Here is an 11475-nt window from a genome sequence, read left to right on the forward strand (position 1 = left end):
CTTTTTGTTTTTCGGGCGGACCCGAAACAAATACGAACAGGCCATTGGGAACATGTCGACAACCATGTAAAGTGGTGCTTATGTCTGGTCTGGTCCTCCATGCTGCAGCGCGAACAAGACAACACCAAAAGGGACATCCCTGAAACACCAAACAGGCATAGGTGGAAAGTTTTCATTTTTCCGGGAAGTAGGGGGAGGGGGGGCGGGAGGGCTGCCCCCCACCTTAGTCATGTAGCCGAAGAGGACTCAGTTGTATTGATAAAAAAACGAGTTTATTGGAGAGAACTTGTGCTCCCCTAACCACTCAAACAGGCGGCGAAGTAGCAGTCAACAAAGTGACGCGCGCAAACGAGTGTCGGCGAGTCGAATGCCGCAGCGTCTGACCTGCGATTATTTATCTCTCGGCGCGATTGCTTCTCGAACCATCGAATTACACCGAGAAAACTGTAGTTCAAAGAAGCTTAAGATTATACTAGCCTATTAAGAACAGGGCAAAACACTTTCCTTATCAAATGAGATAATCCGTGCAGCATAAAAAAAAGAGATGGAATGCGCTTCGCTTGGAACACAGATAACAGCCGGTCGCGGCCGGGCGGTATAAACAAAACACATAATAAACAAACCTAATGCATGGTTCGTAGCATTACTCCCCACCTCCTCTAAGAGTGCATCGACCTGATGCTAAAAAAAAAACGACAGTCTGAACAAACAACAGAAAAATTCGTCATCTGGCGTAGTAGGACTTGAGGTGAAGCATGTGGACGACTTTGGGCCGCATGCGTCGTTGCCATGTGCCAGAATCCCCGTCGCGGATCACCTTGTACACGTAAGGCCAACACGTTGTAGAATGCGGTAGGGTTTGAAATACCATCACAGAAACTTCTCACTGAGTCCACGTCGTCGGATGGGAGTTCAAACCCACACACGATCCCCTGGGTGGTACTCGACGTCGGAGGTTGTAGCATCCGGGCATCCACCAGCTGCTGGTCTGTTGTACGAACTCGCGCAAGCTGGCGGGCACCTCCTCTGCATGCTGAAGGTATTCTTGGACGTCGGCATTGACATCGTCGTCTTCTATGTGTGGAAGCATGGTGTCAAGCATCGTAGTCGGCTGTCTTCTGTAGACAAGCTCGAACGGTGTCATCTGCGTAGTTTCCTGGATAGCCGTGTTGTATGCAAACATGACATACAGGAGGACTTTGTCCCACATCTTATGTTCACCGCCGATGTACATAGACAGCATATCTGCGATCATCTTGTTCAGACGTTCCGTTAGACCGTTCATTTGGAGGTGGTATGCCGTCGTTCTTCGGTGATCCGTGTTGTTGTAGCGTAAGATTCCTTGGATGAGCTCCGCAGTAAAGGCCGTTACGTGATCCATGATTAGGACTTCGGGGGCTCCATGTCGCAGTGATTCTTCGTTTACGAAGAACTTCGCAACTTCTTGTGCAGCCCCTCGGAAGAGTGGTGGTATCTGCGTAGCGCGTCATGTAGTCGGTTGCCAAGACAATTCACTTGTTCTCGGCTCGTAACACGGGGAATGGGTCCAGCAGGTCCATTCCGACCTGTTCGAAGGCCCTTGATGGACGGCGATCAGCCGCAGAAGTCCCGTGGATCTCGTCGGCGGCATTTTCCGCCTCTGGCAGTCGTGGCAGCTCCGGACGTAGTGGGTGACGTCGGACGTAAGGCGGGGCCAGTAATGGGGCTCTTCGATTTCCAGTCCCGGACTCATCGCGGACTCCCCGAGAAGCTGTCCGGCATTCGGTTTTCCATCCCTATGGCTTCGGGGAATCCTCAGACTACCCACAGACTATCCGCGGTGAGTCCGAGACCGTAAATCAAAGAGCCCCAATATTTCGTCTTGATCTTTCCGAGCGTACATGCCGTGCCGAGGTGCCCTGATGATCATCGTGACATGCTTCTTAAGATTTCGTCACAGAGGCTGGCAGGTTTGACGAGAAGGTACTTCATTTTCGTTGTAGGGTCGAAGTACTTCATTAGCAACGAATTTTTCAAGCAGAATGCAGTGGAGCTGTGCTTAAGGACCGTGAAACACTTCAGATGAACGCTTTCACTCTCTCCTGCGCATCTGGAAACACTGTGAAAGCTATAGTTATCACCAGCACGGAGCGGCACTGTGCAATTATCTCATCGCAGCAGATCCGCCTTCCATTTCTGCTTTGCTTTTGTGGCTTTCTTTTAAAGTGACTATCGGATGTGTTCAGTGCTGCAACTGAAGGAACGCCGGCCGATAGATGCTACACAGTTGTAATGATGTAATTCCAGTGGTTGAAGAACACCAAAACCTGGAAAGTGAGAAAAATCTTTTGAGCAATTTTCAAAGTTATGTGGTGGGCATAGAGCAGTAATTTTTGACTGATGTATTTTGCAACCCCCTAATCTAAGTAGGGAATGTGGTTGACTACGTTCAGCAAGCATTTAGATTTTGAAAAAGTTGAAAAAAGTGTTGGCACACCCTTGGCACAGCGACGTTGCATCCTTTGAGAAGGTCGATCATGAAGACATGTATTTTGCGACCCGCTAAGCTAAGCAGGGGATGTGTTGGTTGACTACATTCAGCAAGCGTTTAAGATATCGAAAAAAGTTGAAAAAAGTGTTACAGGGTCCCTTTAAAAGCCCTTGGCACGGCGGCATTGTGTCCTTCGAGAAGGTCGATCATGAAATGCAACTCGGGGTCAGCACTCTACAATGCCGGGAAACGCGTTGTTGCGATTTCATCCCACTAATGCCACCAGTTGTTGTGGATCCGGGTTCGGGAGCCCATCTTGGTAGCGTGGCTCATATCCGGAGACATTGATTAGGAGACCGAGGCGTGCTGATGGAGGGGAAAAACTTTATACAAGTATTTACATGATGGTTGCAAGTTTGTATGCTGTGCGTTGAACGAATCGCACAGCATCACACTCCGCGGCTCGCAACACCGCTTTTTTGTTCAAGCAAAAATCCCTAGAGTTCTCCTAGGGAATTCAACTCCCAAAAGTCTGGTCCAATCATGGATCCACAATAGACGAAGCCGTTCTGGTTGCTAGCCCATGTGATCATGAGAGAGAGAATGCGTTGCCGTCGCTGAGACGGGGAGATATTTTGTCCAAGTGCAATGCGCACCTGAGTGCCTGAGTCACGACGGTCGCCGAATTACCACTTTCATGGTCTGCGTCGCTGAATTCACCTCCTTTGTCCCGCTGCTGTCTTCATTCAATCAAAGTTGCACGTGCGGGGGTGACGCAGGTTTGACGAACCGTCCTTATACAGGAGTTGCGGGGGGTCTGCGCTGCCTAAGTCGCCTCCTTTGTCATGCTGCTGTCGTCATTCAGAGAGGTGAAGGTGTGCGGATGACACAGGGCTGATGAACCACTGTATTCAATACGGATTCACACGTGGCACGAGCTGATAACGACGAAGCCAATGGCGACGATGGGGCTGGTGACGAAAACGTGCTAATTAGCGCCAACGTGCGAGCTTGGGTGTGCCGGGTCCGCAACCCGATCATAACAACGGCGTCTTCATCGGACTCCGGTGAAGGCGGGTCGGCAGGGGTGCATGAAAGGCAATTGGCGTCCGAGTGCTTCCTGCCCGATTTGTATCCTATGGTTACGTCAAATTCTTGGAGGCGCAGGCTCCAGCGCCCAGGACGGCCAGAGGGGTCCTTCAAATTGGTGAGCCAATACAGCGCATGGTGGTCAGTCACAACCTTGAATGGTCTATACACGTGTGGCCGAAATCTTAAATGGCCCATATAATAGTGAGGCACTCTTTCTCAGAGGCTGAGTAATTTTTCTCTTCCTTCGACAGACCACGGCTGGCATAGGTGATTACTTTTCTGCAACCGCTTTGCTTTTGGATGAGGGTGGCACCCAGGCCTATATCACTGGCGTCTGTGTGCATTTCTGTTTCGGTGCTTTCGTCAAAATGAGCGAACACTGGTGGGCTTTGCAGGCATCATTGCAGCTCGCAGAATGCTTCCTCTTGGGCATCTTCCCAGCAGAAAGGGGAGCATTCTTTCGTGAAGTGCGTGAGTGGCTCTGCAATGCGTGTGAAGTTTGCGCACGGTCCGAGGAATCTTCACATGCCTTCATTGTCCTTCGGCCTCGGGAAGTTCGCTATGGCAGACGTTTTAGCTGGGTCAGGAAGGACTCCATTGGCGTTGACGATGTGGCCCCAAAACTTTAGTTCCTCGTACGCAAAGTGGCACTTCTCAGGTTTCAGCATTGATCCCGATGTTCGGATTGCCTCAAGTACCGACTCCAACCTTGAAAGGTTGAAGTCGGTAGCTTCAATGTGCTTGTCAAAGTCCCAGCGAGCACGACAACATTGTCGAGGTAGACGAAGCAGGTGTGCCACTTTCGACCGGCTAGCATAGTGTCCATGACTCTTTGGAATGTCGCTGGTGCCGTGCGCAGTCCAAACAGCACTAGCTTGAACTCGTCCAGTCCGTCCGGCATTATAGACGCTGTTTTCTCACGGTCCCTCTCGTCCACTCCGATTTGCCAGTACCCAGTCTTCAGGTTCATCGAAGAGCAGTACTTCGCATGGCAGGGGTGGTCAAGGGTGTCGTCGATTCGTGGGAGGGGATATATGTCTTTTTTCGTGATTTTGTTCATTCGTTGGTAGTCAACGCAGAACCTCAGAGTACCGTCTTTTTTTAAAGACGATAGCCTTTCTTGGGCTACTTAAACCCAGAAATTTTGGTCTGTCTGTATGTCTGTATGTCTGTCTGTCTGTGACCCGATTCAGCCACCCGGCCAAAGCAAAACAATGCCTGCGCAATAGTCTTATATAGTCACAGCTAAATCTACCCGTCTATGTCCGGTGGAATGCTCATACTTGTCAACATTGTTGAAGAAGAACAAGACATTACGCAAATATGAGACAACAAATCAATACAGAAGTGATATTTGCAGTGTTCCTTTATAAAAAAATCAAACATGCTTGAATTTGCGAAATTAAATACTTCATCAACTGCAGAAAAAGAATTCACTCCGCCGTCGCCTGCTGTCGCTCGTGCCACTATAGCTTCTGGGGCCATTTTAAGAAATCAACCGGCAACAGTTACGCAAGGTTCCACTAGGTAGGTTCCACGTTCTGCTTGCAACGCACGTGGAGTAGGGAAACGCGGTTCTATAAACGCTGAAGTAGGGCGCCTCGATTAACGCGTGTCTTCGCCGTACGGCAGCGTTCGCATCGACACACCCGGTTTGGAGCAGTGGAACGCGGGAAATTTAAAATGATTTAAGCAAACATTTGGTGTCTTTACCTTGGGAGAAGCGCGACGCAAGAGGAACAACATGAGAGGTGAGCGCTAAAGCGAAGGGAGGCATTTACTTCGCAAAAGCCGATAAAGACTATCGTCTTTTGACGTCATTTGCAACGAAAGGAGCAGATACGCGGCCAATTTTTTTTTCATGAGCACAACTGAGGCCGCCCAGCGGCTTTTCAAGTGTTGTATGATGTCGTCGTTAAGCATGTTTTCAACTTGCATCTGGATAGCTTTGCGCTCGTGTGTTAGACTCCCAGTACGGTGACTGTTGCGTAGGTCGGGCGACATCTACGGTCATAATTCGGTGCTTTGCCTGGGGCGTTTGTCACAGCTTCGAGGTCAACAAAAAACAGCCACTGTAGCGGCATAACAAAGCCCTTAACTTTTCCTGTTTTTCTTGCGGTAGCGCCAGATTCACATTGAAGAAAAAATGAGCGATTGTCGGGCTGGCATTCAAAGTCAGCGACCGCGATCATGCCACTTGCTTCGTGCATTAGTTTGAGGTACACAATTTCAGCGCCTTTGTTGAAATGCTGATACTCTTTTGTCTGCAAGCACACAATGCCTCTTGCGACAGAGACACCACGCTCAAGAAGCAAGCTCTGGTCGCTTTCCACAATTGCATCGATGTCAGGATCAGCATCTTGGCAGTAGATGGTGATCAACAGGGTTGCATGAGGAGGCAGGGTGACGTGTTCATCGGGAACCCTTAGAAAAAAATTTGCTCCAATCCACCCTTTGAAGGTGGTTGGAAAGCAAAGCTTTAAACGACACCCACAACAATTGCCCATGCAACATCACTTGAACTCACACACGTGGCTATACGAAGAGTGTTCCAGGGATTTTGATTTTAAAAAATCAAATGTAACGTTAATGTAACGACACGTTACAATATTCGAAGTGTAACTGGAACGCGCTCCTTTTTCAATATAGGAACTTGTAAAGGGAACTCGTTTCAAAAATGAGGAACGAGCTTTTGTTCCTATTTTAGAGGAACGTGTACAACACTGGTGTCGAACCTGTAGTTTTTCGGGTTCGGTTCGGGTTCAGGTTCAAGCCTTTAGGGTTCGTTCCGGCTTCGGTTCTGGAGCACTATTCCATTCCAGTTCGAACCGGTTCGAACGGGTTTAAATGGGTTCGGAAAAAAAGCATGAGTGTTTTTTTCTGTAAATTTTTTTGTGCTCACTTTTCGTTTCTCTGCCACGTCGGTATAAAAACAAAGTCATATTGTAGGTTTCTTTGTGGATATGTTTTGTCTTGGCCAACTTAAAGCGACCATGCAACACTTTTTCAACTTTTTTCTAAATCCTAAATGACTGCAGAATGTAGTCAACCAACACATCCAGTACTTATACTAGCAGGCCACCAAGTACCACAGCCAAAAATTACTGCTCTATGCCCATCAGATAACTTAGAAACTTGCTCAAAATATGCCTTCAAACCAACACATACCCGCACGGCATCCTCTTCCACGCCATCCAGCCCACCTCCTACTCCACCACCTGCAAGTGCTGCCCCCCTCCCTGCACACTCTACCACATGATCTGGGCATGGTACCACACACCACCCCTCCCCCCATCCCCTCCCCCAGCCATGAGCAGTGGGAAGGCATGCTAACCAGCCCGGACCCCAGCGATCAGCTTCATCTGGTTGAAAGAGCCTGCCTGGCAGCCACCGCCGAGGGACTTCTGGACTGAGAAGACCGCCCATTGCCGTGACTCCAGATGGGCAGTATCTAACGCAAAGTGGTAATATACGGACAACTTTACATTAAATTTAGGGTAATAATAAGAGAACCTGATGGGTTACTGCGAGACTACTACAGACTATGCAAATTATTTCATGGTGCTTCCGGGCGAGTGGTAAAAATATCTTCAGACACAATGTAGGGCACCATAATCGAAAACTATAAATTAAGAGTTTTGAGCCCCGGAACCAGTTCGGCACGGTTCCTTCGATTCGTTCCGGTTCGGGTTCAGTTCCAAAATGGCGGGAAAAATTCGATTCCGGTTAAGTTTCGGTTCCGGGCGAAAATTCAGGTTTGGTTCCGATTTCCGGTTCGGTTCCAGTTCCGGTTTGACACCCTGTCTACAACGAAGGCTGTATTCCGGATAGACGCAAAATAATAATAAAAAAATGCCTGCATATTTAATTTCTTCGCTGCAATTCTTCCAATCTTCAGAACTGGTGTATTTCCTCAAATACTAAAAATAAGAAAACTAATACCGGTATTTAAAGAAGGCGATCGTGAATGCATTAGTAACCAGCGTTTAAATAACATTGTTAGTAATTATCGCCCGATTTGCATTCTCATTTTTCAGCAAAGTTATAGAAAAAATACTTTACAAACGACTAATGAGCAACTTGACTACATTCAAACTGTTATCTCCCCAACAGCTTGGATTTAGGCAGGGATACTCTACTGAACTTGCACTAATTAATTTCACCGAAAAAATTAAACGAGCTATTGATGGTATTATTGCTGGGGCTATTTTTATCGACTTGTCCAAAGCCTTCGATACCATTAATCCTGAAATTCTTCAGTGCAAACTTCAATCATTTGGCATATTGGGCCCACCTCTTCAACTTATTGAAAGCTATCTAACCAACCGATCACAAGTGGTACAAATTAACGGAATTTCTTCCTTCACTAAACCTATTAGAAAAGGCGTTCCCCAAGGATCAATTTTGGGCCCTTTACTATTTATACTCTTTGTGAACGACTTACCTAAAGTACTTAATCACACACAATGTATCTTATATGCAGACGACGCTACTATATTTACATGTCCCACAAAACTATAGCTGCACTCCAATACCGGCTTAACACAGACCCGAATAATGTTAGCCTCTGGTGCTGCTGTAATCTTTTACGCATGAACGCTACTAAAACTACTTTTATGTTATTCTACTGCCCTCAAACTGTAATAAATACCTCACCTTCAATAACGATTGACAGCCGTATTCTGAAGGTCACCGAGACATCCAAGTTCCTAGGCGTCATCCTGGACAAGTCCTCAAATTTAACTGCCATGCAAATTCTCTCCTTCAAAAAGTTTCGTTTTGAATTCACATCACTATTAAGACACATGCGTACTTTCAGCCTCATATCATCCGATCCCTCTACTATGCTTACATTCACAGTCACCTGTCATATTACAGCTTGCCGTGTTGGGATAAACACCTACACAACACATCTTGATAAACTCGGACACCTTCAAAACCAAGCCGTCAGACTAATGAAATTTAGTCCATTGATTTCTCATTCTAAACCTATTTACCATGACTTTAAGAAACTGATGAAGGGTATTACCCTTCATCAGTTTCTTAAACTATTAGTAATTATGTACAGACTCATTCATGGCAAAGCACACATAGATGGAGTCACTAGTGATCACCTTGCTAATACTAATTGCACCAGATTTTCAATGCACAATAACCTCCTCTTACCTAAGGCGAGAACTAATTATGGGAAGTTCGCTACTATATTTGCTGGCATATCAAGCTGAAATTCCTTGCCCCATGACATTAAAATATCCCCTAGTCAACGCATATTCCATCACCATGCTAAAAACTATTTTGTTCAATGTTTAAATCAACCTGCCTAAGACTTACTTTGACTTGATCTTGTCCTTTATCTGTAGCATCTTGTATTAGGTAATCTTTTTTCTTTCGTCTTTTTCTGTTTGTTTATTGTACACTTGCTTCTTTAGTGTGCAGTTTGACAGCATATTTTAAAAAGACATATATATATTCTGTAACATATACATATTTTCTATATATTGTACACATGCTTTCGTTTTTCTTTATTGTGCACTTTTGCCTGGAAATTCATATGTGTATTCTGTAACCTGTTATGTTCATGTGACAAGATTTATGATGTACAGTCGAGCCCACATATAACGGCACCCACTTAAGACGAACTTTCACTTATAACGATCAAAACACGCGTGACCGCCAAAATATACGTTATTTCAATGGCATAAAATCCCACGTAAAATGAACGTCTTTGAGCTCTGCCGATCGGTTACAGCGAATGGCCGGCGCCGCGATGTGGGTTGAAATGACGGCCTCCGCCCAGCTCTGCCGGCGCAGGTCGCTTTCCCGAACCTCGTCGCAGGCAAAATGGGCAAATCGGGATTTTCCCGACTTCTCCCAGGCAATGGCTGGCTGCATCGCTTCAAGGTGCCACACGGCATTGTTTTTAAGTTGATAGTCGGCGAGGCGGCGTCCGCAAGTGAACAAGATGTTGCAGCGTGGCTTAAAAAAAAACGAAGAAGTTATTTCAAACTATGCGGAGCGCGGCGCCTACAACGCAAATGAAACTGTGTTATTTTACCAGATGTTGCCGGATAAGACGCACGCTATGAAAGGTGACACATGCACTGGCGGGAAGCATAGCAAAGTGCACGTCATAGCTCTTCGGTGCACTAACATGGATGGCAGCGACCGCCGAGTGCCCTTCGTCATCGGAAAGCGGAAAAAGCCGCGTTGCTTTAGGAGCTATGTGCCCGTGCGCTACAGGCTCAACGATAAGGCTTGGATGATGCCCGATTTCTTCGCGGATTGGCTGAGCGAGTTCGACCATGACATGCAGAGGCAAGGCAGGCGCGTGCTGCTCGGGATGGATAACGGCTCTGCGCACAACGTGCAAACTTCCCTGAGGGCAGTGACCCTGCTTTTCCTGCCACCCAATACACTTCGAAAGTACAGCCACTTGATTTGGGAATAATACGTGCCTCTAAGGCATCGTATAGACCCCGCGTTGTGGAGCACTTGGTCATAGCTGTTGACCACCTGACAGCCAACTTGCCGCTTCGAGGTTCACTGTATTCAGCTGTAGAGATAACGAAGGCTGCATGGTCGAAGGTGACAGCCACTTGCGTGCGGAATTGTTTCCGCAAGGTTGGCTTCGTCGGCACACAACCTGAAGCCAAACCTTATGCTTCCGATGGTCAGTCCTGCGGCGATTTGTGGCAGCGAGTCATCGACTCCAACATGGGGGCCATGACATTGGCTCGGATGATTTCGTTTGTGCTGATAAAGATGCTGACACTGCGGAACCGTGCACGGACGAGGGTATCGTTAATGAAGTGGGGAGGAATCGTTACTGTTAATCGCTAATGAAGCAATGCGGAGGAATCAGACGCGAACGACGACGAAAATTCTGAGCCTGCGCCTATAGGCGCGCCTGTTTCAAGAGGCTACGTAGAGGACTTAAAGGAGTCATGAAGAGAAAACACAAGTTTGGTTCATTCAAAAGATTGTCTCGTTAGAATCATACTGACACCACTTTTAACGTAAACTTCGCTCAAATAAGCTACATAATTAAGAAAAACGGGAATGGTCATGCGACCCACCAGCTCATTTCCCGCAACAGAACCTATGATGTCACATGAGCTAAGCTCTGCGATTGGCGGAGGCTGGCAGAAGCAGACGCAAATTAGGTAGAGCTTACAAACTAGACGAACGAGCGATTTGCGCTTAAATTTAGGGCACATTCTTTACAAAGCAATAAGAATGATGGAACAAACAGTGGAAGTTACGAAAGCACATGTAAACATAGAAGTACTGATGCGTTCTGCTGTTCATACTGCGCACAGCATGACAGCATGCTTGGTTTAGCTGCACAGCACTACGGGGCTTGGGGTTGTCTCAGACGACACTGGCCGATTGACGCAAGCAACGGTGTCTTACGTGACCCCATTTGTCGAGCGAGCACTGTTTCAGGGAACGAATATTTTCTCCCAGAACAAAAACAAGCCAGGTTTAAATGCGGGCAAAAACAAACCAAACGCTTGCCACGGTATGGTGGCGCCATCTAGGTTACGGAACGTAAAGAAACGCGGGAACAAACCAACACCGCTGTACAGGGTGGAGACAACCTTTGAACGGTCCCCGCCGCAATTGGGCCAACGGGCTCAACGCGTTATTCTTTTCGTTTCCCACGAGACCTAGCAACGCGAAACAGACAATATGATTCAAACTTCTTCAGTAAACCACGTTGCGGCGATAATTTTAGCGCGGTTTTGACACAATGACTTGCTTCGGCGGCGAGCGAGCAACCGAAAATGACGGCGCCAGCGTATACGTGTCTCTACCCTGTACGGCGGATGCGTGAATGAAGGTACTCTAGGCTGCAGAGCGGTCAGTTCCTGTGATGTCATTTGGGACCACGAAAACGCACGATTGAGCGG

Source organism: Haemaphysalis longicornis, unplaced genomic scaffold (assembly GCF_048455015.1).
Source record: "Haemaphysalis longicornis isolate Haplotype H1 unplaced genomic scaffold, Haemaphysalis longicornis Haplotype H1 scaffold_1, whole genome shotgun sequence".
NCBI lineage: Eukaryota > Metazoa > Arthropoda > Arachnida > Ixodida > Ixodidae > Haemaphysalis > Haemaphysalis longicornis.